This window comes from Protopterus annectens, chromosome 12.part0 (genome assembly GCF_019279795.1).
Source record: "Protopterus annectens isolate FY-2018-M chromosome 12.part0, PAN1.0, whole genome shotgun sequence".
In the NCBI taxonomy this organism is placed as follows: domain Eukaryota; kingdom Metazoa; phylum Chordata; order Ceratodontiformes; family Protopteridae; genus Protopterus; species Protopterus annectens.
This window is the reverse complement of record NC_056746.1, coordinates 132,101,511-132,115,593: the sequence shown is the minus strand read 5'-3', so window position 1 is coordinate 132,115,593 and position 14,083 is coordinate 132,101,511.

The following is a 14,083-nucleotide window of genomic DNA, read 5'->3' as shown; positions in this document are numbered from 1 at the left end:
AATAAAACAAAGATACAACCAGCAATATAGTATAAACTTATAAAGCTATCATTTTTGCTGCAGGTATCACAGCCTTGATTATTAACCTGGGCACTGTAGGACCTGGCACAGGGAAATGGGTTGAGAAGTGATTGATAGTTCACTTATTTGTTGGGGGTAGTGTCATGGTCCATGAGGAGGACAGGTACTACCAAACCTGCTAATGCATCTCTGACATAAGGAGGTACTGCCAGCAGAGCTAACTGGAATTTTGTAAATAACTATAACTATGTCATTTATGAATATCAAACTAAATTATACAAGATGATTGTGTTATAAATGTATTACAACTGTATGTCATGTGTATATCAAACTGCTTTGTGGAGATGTGTGTGTTGAATAAGTATTTGTAAAGTGCTTGTGCTTAAAATGTACCCATGGTGTGCCCTACTGAAGAGAACAGACATGTACATGCACTAATGTAACAGTTTAAATGTATCTGTTTTAACAGAGGAAACTGAATGGTTAATCTCAGTCCAGCAAAATTTAGAAAAATATCTGAAATTAAATTACTTTATAGGCTAGGCCATAACGATGCTTCAATACGGCTGGAGATACAAAGTCTGTACTAGGAAGTTTCTGTAGTGTCTTTGGCGTGAACTAATTGTTACTTTGGAAGCATGTAGGAATTAAATTTTTTGGGCTCCCAGCACTTGCCAAAAATCTGAGCAAAAACCCTTGTATGATTATTTTTATAGGTAGATGCTAAATACTGTCAGCTTCAGCAATGGGGGTTTTACCTGGGAACTAGAAGTCATATGACCAGAAATGATGTCATTCTGAAAGCTATCCCAGCAGTAATATTTTACATATTATTTTGAGAAGTCTGTTAGTGAGACACATCATTTTGTATTCTGTCTTGGACCAGACAACAAGAAGAACCATTCGCACATCATCTGCCTTGCTCTAAGTAAGTTTTTAGGGTACAGTAACTCTCTTGGATTCAGTCAGGAATATAGTGAAGCTTAGAATAGATTTTGTTTTTCTATATTTGTGTGAGCCTGCACTGCAATGTTATTTTACATATTTACTCTGGTTTTGAACTCTGATGTCACTGTGGTTACTGAGTATTTTCTTGTTCTTTTATTATTTATTACTAAATAGATTTAAACCTTTCATTGTGGCTGATCTGTGCAGAGATATTCAAGTTTTGGGAGTACTTGTATATTTATTTGATGACACTGTGTGGGCCACTCCTAATAGCCTTGCTCTTGGTCAAATTACCATTTGTATTAGTAATAATATCACACAGTAAAATTGGACACCCTTTGTTAAGGGCCCTAAAGTAGCCGATAAGGAGTGACTGGTGGCAGTGGTAACCTTATAGTCTGGGCAGAAGGGGGCATAGCTAGTAAACCTGTACCAGCCTTTCCCGTGTGTGTGTGTGTGTGTGTGTGTGTGTGTGTGTGTGTGTGTGTGTGTGTGTGTGCTTGTAAATCAAACCTCAGAGACTGTGTGTTTCAGCTACTTGGGCAGAGGCACAAAGCACTGGTTGGACAGAGAGGATACTGGAGGTCTTGGCTTGGTCACTAAGCTGAGCTCTCAACTCTATAGCTGTGCCAGTGGGGAGTCCTACTGGGGATCTGGAGAAAGAGGGAGAAACGAGCCCTTGACTGACTGTGGTCTCTGTGTGCTCTTAATGGAAATTGCACTTGATGCAGAGAGCTGCATCTGGAAATACTGTGTATGTACCTGTTATCCTCCCAGTGAATGCCCCCCCCCCTCACACACACAGGTGCCGTTGGTGAGGATTGAAGCTCTTTGATTACTGGTCCAGTGGAGGGTCATCATAGCATCCATGCTACAGCACAAGCTATCACCATGAACAGAAGTCAAATCCCTGACAGGACTCATGCTGCATTTCAAAAAAAAATTGAAATCGTCAAGGAACAATGGTAGCTGATATAACTTTAAATGTTTTATGCTACCAACCTCACCCAGCACCTTTGGTTTCCTATTTCTTTCCCACATTTAACTAGCAAACTGTGCAGCTATGGTTTCAGAGAAAATATATTTTGCAGATAATTCATTGGTTGTGAACACTCAAGCACAGGAACAAACAGTTGCAAATCACATGTGCATACATAGGTGTCTACAACTGTATCAAGCTGAGAAGTCACAGTACAGGATCACATTGAATGTTGGTATCAATAACTCTGAATTTGATTTATGATGTGGATTTGGTTGGAATTTGAAGACCAAGTGGAACAAGCCAATACAAAAGTAAGTATGGATGCAGGTTAGTGTGTGGAGCATGGACCTGATGTCACATCATTAGGCCTGCTAATGGTTAACTAGAAACAATGTCCACAAAAGATTAGAATTTACAACAATGGAGGATATGGCTGGAGATGGATGTTTGTAATTCATAATAAGGGGTCTAAGTTTTGATAATCTGCAGTTTTGGGCTTGGAAGGTATGAAGTGTTGTTGGGAGGATGGTGGCTTGTTAATCAGATTGTGGTGGCAACAGAAATCTGTGGAGTTAAACTGTCAGCAAATAACTTGCCTCCAAGAGTGAGTTGACTTGTTTTTGTCACAGGCTTGAGTGGAATATACACTTCAGTTTTCATTTGCAAGAGCAAATGCATCTGACATTGAAACAGGGTGTAACAACCAATACTAACTATAGCATGTGAGTGACAGTTGTGGCTCTTAGTGGGATTGGACATACCATGATCTGTCTCATAGGTTCATAGGTAGGTACTAGGCTATTCACCCTAAGGCCTATATAAGCCTAGCCAAAAAGGTACCCTGGCTTTCGCCACCCAAGAAAATTATTTTCCTGTGCCCCTGTTGAGCAGAGCCACAGAAGTGATCCCCGGGGTGAATTTCCTATTTCCTATCCAATCATCAAGATTTTTCTTGAAGAGTGCTAATGAGGAGCTTTGTTTGATATAGATAGGTAGTTTGTTCGAGAGTATGGGAAGAATCTGGGACAGGAATCTATCCCACCAGCATGTTCTGTTTATTGTGGTGACAAGGTTTAGGTCCCTAGAGCATGTATCTTGGAAACATTAGGATTTCTTTAAGTGGAGCATGTCCAACAGCTCTGGGTTTGACATAGCTTTGTATGTTAGGCAGAGATCGCCTCTGAGTAGGCGATATGCAATGGAGTAAAGGTGGAGTTTTTTGAGACGGTCTGCAAAGGGCATCTGTTTGAGGCCAGTAATCTCTTTGTGAGGTATTTCTGCAGCCTTTCCTGTTGTTGTAGATGTCTTCTGAGGTACATACCAAAAGGGGCATTGTACTCTGTAATGGGTCTAATGAGTGATGAGTAGAGGGGAGCAATGACATCTTTTCTCCTGGATGAGGTGTGCCACGTAGAATGATTTCCTGACTGCTGCGGTGATGTGATTATCAAAGGAGAGACTACTGTCCACTTGTGTCCCAAGGTCTCTTATCACACTTTCAGTGTTAAGTAGACTACCGCTTATGTGGTAGCTCATGGGTACAGAGTTTTTACCAAAGGGGGTGACTGCACTTTTTGGCATTGAGCTTGACACCATGGCTTTGACACCAGGCATCTGTCTCAGTGAGGCCCTTTTTCAGGATGTCCACATCGTTAGGAGTTTTGATTATGACTCCTAGTTTGCAGTCATCTGTGAACTTCGTTAGCCAAAGACCTTCTGTGTTAACCTGTACTTCAGAAAAGTAGATACCAAACAGGAGAGGACCCAGGACTGAACCCTGTGGTACTCCACTTGTCACTGGTCTGAAGTCAGATTTGGAGTCTGCTACTTTCACAGTGTGGGTTCTGTTAGTGAGCCAGTTGGCAACCCATCTTGTGACATAGGGATTTATACCTAGTTTAGTGAGTTTATCTATAATTCCAGACTGGGGGATATTGTCAAAAGCCTTGGTGAGATCTAGACAGGCTGTGTGAACCACCTTACTCTCGTCTACAGCTTTGGTGACTGCTTCAAAGAAGTCTATCAGGTTTAGGAGACATGATCTGCCTTTTACAAACTCGAACTGGGTGGGGTCCAGAGTTTCGAGATTACCAATGTCTTTGTTTATAAGTTCCATGAAGATATGTTCCATGGCCTTGCAGACCAGGCTCATCAGGCTAATGGGGCGGTATTTCCTTGGGTCCATGGTGGCTCCCACTTTGTGGAATGGGATAACCATCGCTGTCCACCATTCAGTGGGCACAAAGCCTTAGGTGAGGTTATGATTGAACATGGTACTTAGGTGGCATGCCAGTTTGTTCTGTAGTTCATGTATAACACAGCTTGGGACGTTGTCAGGTTCCATGTATGCTGTGTTCTTGGTTTTGGAGAGTGCGGTTTTTACCTGTGTAGCCATGATCACAGGAACTTTGCATTCTTCCAGTATAGAAATGGACTCTTTAGGGGTGAGAGGGGGCTAAAGTTAGTACTGAACCTATCTTCCAGAATGTTGGCAATATCAGTTGGTACTGTATATTTAGTACCATTGTGCTGTAACTCAGAGCAGATCTGAGTGTTGCCATTGAGATTCTTGACATAGCTATAGAATGCTTTGTGGTTGTCTTTAGTATCAGTGGTGATTTTGTTTTTGTAACTAGCTTTGGAGGATTTTATGAGGGATCTCAGCTTCCTACTGAGGCTGACCAGGGAGTTCCTCCAGTCATGGGATTTTACTCTTTTTTTGCAACAGTTTCTTTCTCCTGTTGTAGAGTTTGTTTATGACAGGGGATCACCAGATTGGCTTCCTTTTTTTGGTGGATAGCATATTGGTTCTGTTAGGGATAGCATGATCCATGCACTCGTGTAAGTACTTATAAAGTGCATTTGTGTAGGATTCAGTAGTCGTACCTCTATTGTCCGTCTGCATGGGTGTCGTGAAGTTTGCCACTTCTGTCTTAAGAAACGTGAAGTTGGCTTTGGAGAAATTTTTTACAGTGGTTTCCCTAATGGGGGGGTGGGGGTGGGATGTGGATGTCTAGGGTGATTATCTTGTGGCCAGATCTGACCAACGAGGAATTGACCTTTAGTGTGGAACACCGGTTTCCCATGTTGGTAATGACCAGGTCTAGGATATTGTTGCCCCTGGTCGGGGTGTGGATAAGTTGATCCAAGACATTGGAATTTATGAATTCCAGAAAAAGTTGAGCAAAAGAATTGGTACATGAGTAGTTTTCCCAGTTAATGGTGGGGTAGTTGAAATCACCCATTATTAGGGTGTTGGGTTGTACCCTAATATTTTCCAGTGTATCAAGAAATGAGGAGTGGGAATCCTAGGGCATGTTGGGGGATCTGTAGCAAGCTACAATTTGGATTGTGGTCTTGCCCAGAGTTAGTTGCACTTGGATAATTTTGAATGCATTATGCTGAGCAACTAGCATGGAGGTGTAGATATCCTTAATGAATATGGACACGCCACCACCTTTAGTGTTTTGGTCCAGGTTAGGTGGCCAAAAGGTGCGGTATGAATTATAGCCAGGTAATGCAGGGGTGCTCTCTGGACACTTAAACCAGGTCTCTGTCACTGCACAGATGTCTATGTTCTCCATTTTAAGGAGTACCTTGAGTGAGTGCATTTTGAGGTTTAGACTTCTAGTATTGAGTAGCATTGCCCTCAGATTTTGCTTGTTTGTACCTGTTATGGTGGTGAATTTGTCATTTGAACCTTGCCTAAAAAAGGAACTATAAGGGTGGCAAAAGCCTTAGCCAGTATCCAGAATGCCAAGGGTGACAGGTGCAGGCCATCTTTGGCAAAGCATCGTGGTCTGTCTATCATGTCATCCTAGGCAGACAGATAGTGGATCCCCTTAGAATGACACCAGAAGCTTTAACCAATTGTTGAAGTCAGTCATTTTTTCCTTGTACTATGGTATCATTCTGGGTGATGGGAGGATGCTACTTAGGGCTACAGTCATACCTGCCTGGGCTACAAGATCAGAGAGCTCCTCCATGTCTCTTTTCATGTAGTCCAGGGAGGTACATTTCAGGTCATTCACACCAACATGGACAATGACAGAGTCATATTTGTACTTGTTGTGGAGTGAACTGAGTGCATGCATTATGGGGCAGATTCTGGTACCCGACAGGTAGCTAAATTTCTCCTTGTTTATCCTGGTGAGTGGAACATCTCTGTGCCTGACTATAGAGTCACCTATTACTAGAGTGTTGGGTATGTTGTTATGCCTTATGGGCTGTGGTTGAGTGGCACACTGAGTTTGTGGGCTATGTGTCATTTGGATTGTGTTGGGGGTTGGAGGTTGCTTGCATTTCTGCCTTGGAGGTCTCTGTTGCTTGGTTAAATTTGTATTGAGAGCCTCTTTGCTTATGTAGGTGTGTGTTTTGTGTTTCTATGTGTGTCCTTTGGTGGTGTAGGTTTTGACGGACTATGTGATGAGCGTGGTGTGGTACAAGTTTTTACCTTCTCCTCTTGACTAACTAGTCCAGTCTTGGGTGAAGAGAGCTTTGCTTCCAGTTTGGCTATATAAGTGCATCTCTCACAGGTTGTAGTGTTGGTGGTAGGAGGAGAGGGTTGTCTGTGTACATTAGGCAATTGTTGCATTGCCCCAAGATGCCCAGATTTATCAGGTAGACAGGAAAAAACACTGGGAGCTGACACTTAGACATGCCTGGATAGGTAAACAAACAAAAAGCACCAGTTCCACAACGATAAGGCTCAAAATAAAAGTAGAGGTTTATTAGGGCTCCTGCCAAACTCAGTAGACACAATACAATACGCTGTGTAAAATCACATCAAACGTTTCGTCAAGCCTTCTTCAGATAATACAAACACATAAAGCTACTTGTCAGTTGTTTAAATACATTTGAATATAATTGAATCAACCCATACAACCAATGAGATAAAAGGATTAATTAAGTACTTAATGATAAATTTAATAAAAGTGATAAAGTGCCATTTACAGTGCCAAAGTATAACTATAAAACCTATTTGCTAAATGAATAAGCCATATATATTGTCAATTTTAGTAAATGCTTATTTGAATCTCATTCAAAGTTAAAATTGAGAGTTAACAACCTCATTCATTAAAAATTATAAATTAAAAATTAAAAAACCTTCCTTTAAGTTACAAGCTGTTAAGTAAACAATACTACACTCTACTGGTCAGAATTGATATTGCAACTTCAAGTGTTTAAAAGGAATAAGCAGAAAAAATACATGTATAATATGATTTAAAAACTTTTTCTTAAAAATACTTCTAAAATTAGCACCTGTTTTAAAATTAAGGGCAGCTAAATTATGATATGTTAATTTTAGAAGTATTTTTAAGAAAAAGTTTTTAAATCATATTATACATGTATTTTTTCTGCTTATTCCTTTTAAACACTTGAAGTTGCAATATCAATTCTGACCAGTAGAGTGTAGTATTGTTTACTTAACAGCTTGTAACTTAAAGGAAGGTTTTTTAATTTTTAATTTATAATTTTTAATGAATGAGGTTGTTAACTCTCAATTTTAACTTTGAATGAGATTCAAATAAGCATTTACTAAAATTGACAATATATATGGCTTATTCATTTAGCAAATAGGTTTTATAGTTATACTTTGGCACTGTAAATGGCACTTTATCACTTTTATTAAATTTATCATTAAGTACTTAATTAATCCTTTTATCTCATTGGTTGTATGGGTTGATTCAATTATATTCAAATGTATTTAAACAACTGACAAGTAGCTTTATGTGTTTGTATTATCTGAAGAAGGCTTGACGAAACGTTTGATGTGATTTTACACAGCGTATTGTATTGTGTCTACTGAGTTTGGCAGGAGCCCTAATAAACCTCTACTTTTATTTTGAGCCTTATCGTTGTGGAACTGGTGCTTTTTGTTTGTTTACTTGTGCAGCCGGCACCTTCCTTTTGATACGTTTTTTGTACATGCCTGGATAGGTGCTTATTTATGAAGTACTAAAAACTGTTTTCCTCTAGACAAGCGAGGAAAGTTGATTACTATAGTATTTTGTAGCTTATTTAGTGCTTATTTAGTGCTTACTCCCTTCACACATTAACCATGCATGGAATGGTTTCAAAGGCAATAATAATGGAGGTAGCACATCAGGGCATCTTATGTAACACTGTATTGCAAAGATATATTACAGAGCATAGCTTAATGAAACTAGAATTGTAGCTTCACAATTTATTTAAATCCCTAGCACTATAGTTTTATGTACAGAATTATACTTTCATTTGGACAACTTTATTTCACTATAGGTTGATTTGGAAGACTCTAAAAGGCCTCTGGATTTACCAGTGATGTTTAATAATAAAGACAGATGAGAAACATTCATCAAAGATAGGAAATAATGTAGGGCAGGGCCTAGATGGCCAACTCAGAGAAGTAAATTTTGAGAAATCCATAACTAGTATAATAATATAGGAATATTTTATTATTTTCAAGTTTAAAATGTCAGAAATCTATAAATAAACTACTAAACTACATGATTATCAATTTTGGTGGAGATATACAAAAATTTTCCTGTCAAGTAACTTGGAGATATATTAAGTCACTGAATATGAACAACTCAAGGAATTCTCATTCAGATGCTGCTTTGAAAAAAAGAACTGCAATTGATGACATCTACCTTACAGGAACTATCTTTGAAGATGGATGGTTTTAAAAATGACTTAGAAAACCTCAACTTAAATACTTAAAAACAGACTGATACTCTTAAGGAACTATTACAGCAACACCATACAGAAATAACAAATCTAAAGACTTCTCTAAATGACACTGAAGGGATACTCAAAGAGGAAGAATTCCAAACAGAATTTCTGCTTAAACAGAATACATGGCTGCTTAACAAAATAGATGACCTAGAAAACAGGGAAAGGAGAAACAACATAAGGATCTTTTGTCTGCCTGAAAACACTGAAGGAGAAGACATTATTTCATTCTTAACAACTTGGATTCCTGAATTTTTAGACTTGCAAGAGGGACTTTCATCTGGAATTGAAAGGGCGCATAGAGCACTGAGGAAACCTGCTTCTAACTCAACAAATACTCCACCTAGATCCATAGTTCTAAAATTTCTTTCATTTCTAGACAAGGAACTAATATTAAAATCTGCCTGGAGAAAATCACCCTTAAAATACAATCAAAGCCTGATAAGGTTTGACAATGATTATTCTTCCAGAATACTAGAACAAAGGAAAAAAGTCTGGCCGATAATAAAACTGTTGAAACAAAACAACACTGAAGCACAGCTGGCCTTTCCAGCAAAGATAAAAATGCTTTTTGCCAATGAGATGAGAATCTTTAATGACTTAGAAGAAGCTACTATATTCATAAAAAAACAGCAACATAGTTTATATCCCAGAAGAAATGGAATGGATGGCCCCTACTCTTAAAAGAATAAAATAAACAAATCACTGGACTGATGCTAGAAAGAAGAAACAAAAAACTGATTCCAAGATAGCTGTCCCAAAAAAATAACTCTTACAACTACATCTCTCAAAGTGTCAACTGATATGGTACATCACTTGTCATCTGTTTTTATTTAAAAAAAGGAGGGTTTCTTAAACAGCTGAGAAACAATAATGATTCATTCAGAATGTTCAAAGAGTCCAGTAATTCTTCACAAACAAAGGTAGGTCAAGATAGGTTACTATTTACATTATATATAAGCCAAATAAAAAGCCGCGGTGGTACAGTGGTAGCATTGTTGCCTCACAGCAAGAGGTTTTCCTGTTCACTTCTCGTCTGGAGTGCCTTATGTGTGGAGTCTGCATGACCTCACCGTGGTCGAGTGGCCTCCAAAAGACATGCGTGAATGGGTGTGCCTATGCTGAAGGTTGGGTGTTGGGCTGGCAACTCGGCACCATAAAAATCTACTGCCAATCATTAGTGGACTGGAGTTCCGCTGTGACGACCCCTAACCGGGAAAAGCCAAAAAGACAAACAAACAACATAAGCCAAACAAAGCAACATATAATACAAACATAGAAGTTTCTATTCCCCTACTTGAACTCAATGAACACTTAGATTGTTCATTTTTCATTGTTTTTACTTATAATAATTTAAGTAATTAATTAACTAATTCAACAAGGTACCATTCATCAGAGTTCAGACTCAAATGTAGCAAATTAACATAATATATAATAGCAGTAACAGTAGAGTGTTTTGAAAAAAATGCTGTATGTTGCTGTTTTTGTCTCCAGAAAGCTGTGGGTTATGGCTTGTGATTGAGGTTTACTGATGCTTGTGTATTAGGAAGAGACATTTGGTGTTTTAGCCTGTATCCAGGGGAAGGGGTGGATAAAACTGTGATTTGGGATATTTTGGCAGAGAATAATTTGTTTATACATCTGCTGAGTGAGAGGTGGGAAGGCTGGAAGAATGTGTGATCTCTTGTGGCAGCTTGTTGGGAGGTTTTTTTTTTTTATCTGTTTGCTCTCCGCTCTTTTCCTTGCTGCTGCCTCGCTGAAAGGGAGGGAATTAAGGCTTGAAGTTGCAGTGAAGTGAAGCTTTGCTTCAGGTGCATTGCAAGCCTCTGGTATGCAGTACACAGACACACTAACAGAAACAGATGCTCCCAGGTTGCTACAGTAACAGAGACAGAATGACGATAATGCTTAACGGCTCTGAGGAACCTCCGAGATGACGCTCAGCAATGTTTTTGTTTTAAATATATATATATATATATATATATATATATATATATATATATATATATATATATAAATATAATAAAACGGCTGTTTTAAACCACATGTATACATTTTGATGGGGTCCCAACACTACATTTATCTCACTAATTGATTCTTGATAAAAAAAAAATAAATAAATAATAAGTGCAATATTAAAATGTATTTTGATCCAAACACATTAAGGACTTACATAAGAGTGGAAGTCTGAGTTACTGTGAAAGACTAAGAGCACTTGGTCTTGTGCAGAACCCTTTGCAGTGGTCTGGGAAGTGAGCTTGCTCGGACGTGTTGGGCATATGGGGATAGCTGATTCTAGGGGTGTTTGGGGTTGCCCGGAAGTGCTAGAGAGTCATCAGATTTCCTTCGTGGAAATATCTGTGGGAATGGAAGGTGTGTTGAGTAGTTCACTGGCAGAGTGGCTACTGCATGGAACAGGCTGGTAAAATGGAACAGGACAAATATTGGTTTGGATATTTTAAGAACAGCCTGGAAACACACCACATGAACTAGTGAGTGGTATTCTGGCAAAACTGGATGGGTATTGTTGCCCATGCTTGAAGTACTGATATGTGTGTATGTAAGGATGGAAATATATGTATAACAAATAAGAAACTAGAAGGGTCTCATAATTTAAAGTCTATGGACTGTATAAACATGCTTGTAAGGAGATAATAATAAGAATAAGCATTACAGCTTGTGGTCTCTCAAATAACTAAGCAACAGCTCTACTCTGCTGGCCGCTTATACTGTGAATTGGTATACTTAGGCTTTCCGTCTGCAAACGCTCAATCCACATAAGCGCTTTGCACGCGGAACTTACATCTGGCTGATAGGAACTTGTTTACTGACTTGTTCCACTGATTCCGTGCTGTTTAAGCTACTACTGTTACTTAAATGTTATATTTGTGCCTGTTCACTCGGTTGTTGAAGAAGCAGTAATTGTTTAGTAACCAGTGTCTCTTCCTTTTCATTTTTTTTTCTCTGTCCAATCAGTAATGGACTTGTAAACGCTCTTCTTTTCAGCGTTTAGCACGAGGTTATTGTAATTGCTGTTGGGGCTTGCTTCATAGCCTATTGAATCTGAGTTAGTTGTATTTAATGTAGTAAACTGTTTTTATTTCTTTTTTCATTTGAGTTCCATTCTAAATGCGGCTGTGTTTGCTATAGATGCTAACCTTTTAACTTTGCACACGTGGAGCATCTACTCTCACTGTGTAAGCATTAACATAATCGCTAGCGAAGGCACATTCTAGGCTTTTGCAACGCAAATTGTAGCTGCTGCCTATATTTGGTGTATTAATTATTATTGTTTGCTCTTTTTTAACTAATTTTAAACACCAGGAACTGTATAATCACAATTTTTATCTATCTGTGTTAGTTGCATTATTGTAGTCTGCCATTTAATTGCCTGCTTGATCAAAACAAACTCTGTGCTGTAGGAACTGTTTAATCAAAATATACCTGTCTGTATTTTTATCTGTGACATTAAGGTACTTGTAAGAATGCTACTCATGATTGTATCTTGCTGCTTTAGCTAATTAATTTGTATATGCTCTGAAAGTGTCTGCTTGTGAACTCCTATACTGCCCACTTATTACTTTTTCTCTCTCCTTTGCATGTTCCAGCTGGGGCTCCAGCCTATTCCTGCCCTAATATCCTGTATGTATCCTACTGGAGGTGCTTGATTGAATCCCTCAGAAAAGGAAAACTAAAGCCAAATAAACTGAACTCCCACCTGCTCCCAAAGTTGTCTACTCCAGTAAGGACTTTTAGGGAAAGTATGTGTACTGCTCTTACATTTTTGTGATAAGTAAAGATAGAACAGAAGTCCTCTAGGTAGCAGAGCGCTTCCTTGCCAGGTTAACCAGCAGCCTAAACTCCCCTTCTCTGACACCTAATAACCCTTTTCCCCCACTTCATATTTATATCCCCATATTTATATCACCATTCTAGGATAGCCCACTCCTTCCAACCTGATATCTCCCTCAGGGGACTTTTCTACTCCTAACTAACTGGCCACTTGGTGGTGCTCCTTACCTGCTTACTGTCTCAACTACCTTCTCCCACTCTTATCCTTTCTCCCAACACAGCCCTTGGCATCTCCTCCTCTGCTCTCTCCCTCACTTCTATCCCAGGACTACCTATTCCTCTTTTCACTTAGCAAACTCCCCTTCTCTATCCTCATAAAGCCTCTCACCTGCCTCTACTGTCTGCCTCCAGACACCTACCCACTTCTCTACTTCTCTGCAAGTCTTTCAATCCCCCCTACACATCTCTCCAAACTTACCTTTGGTTCTCACACTCTGCTGATTGTTTTCCTTGCATTCTCTTCCCTTTGGCTCTATCCCGCTCCATTCGCCCTGCGGGCTCACTCCGCTCCCCTACCCTGCCCCCAGATTCCACCCGCCCCCTGCACCTCTACACTTATCCTTCCCATTCTCCTCCCACCCATTCAATTAACCAATCTCAGTCCACTTCTTATTACCCCTCCCTCTTATATCAAGTAACCACTCATAGTCTTCTTCTTATCTCCCCTCCTCCCACTCCGCCATCCGACATCCTCCCTGCAAAAAGATCTCCCCTCTCCTCTCTGCAATTTAATAAAATTCCTATCTATCTCTCTACCACTCCTCCTTAATATCTTGTCCTCTTTACTACATCTTCTGCCTTCTTTTCCTCCATACCAAATATGCCCTCCCTAACACTCCATACTTTCCTCTCCCCCTGCTCCCTTCTTCTTCTGCTAACTCCTCTCTATCATGCTACCTCTTTCTCTTACACAGCTCCCTCTTACCCCCCTCCCGGTCAAACCACCACCTGCACTAACCTACAACCTTTTCTGTTCTTTCACTTCCATTCCATATCCCCCTCTCTCATTCCTCCCACTCTAATGCACCTTTTCCATCCCAAACTCTTCTTCTCCTCAACAAAAGCGTTCACTCTTACACTATCACTTCACCCTAACATCCTCCTACTATACAAACCTAAAAGGCTAAAGGTTATCTCCAGTAATTTCCTAGCCTTATCAGGAGATATCCATCCTAACCCTGCACCCCCTCATTTCACACAACTCCTTCTCTACACCCCCTACATCTCCTACTACAAATAACTCTCCCCCTCCTTCCCTTTCTTCCTGTGCTTCCTCTGCTAATACTCTTAAGGTCTTCACTATCAATGCCCAGAGCCTTAACAACAAAGGACACCAAGTACAAGCATGGATTAACCACAACCAACCTGACATCTTAGCCATCTCCGAAACATGGCTAAAACCCCATATTGCTGACTCTGAAATCTCACCTCCTGGCTACCATATCTTCAGAAGTGACCGATTAAATAAAAAAGGGGGAGGCTCTGCTCTAATCTACTCTAACATTCTCTCCCTAATCCCTCTTCAAATCTCCACCCCTCATTTCAAAAACACAGAACTAACTGCAG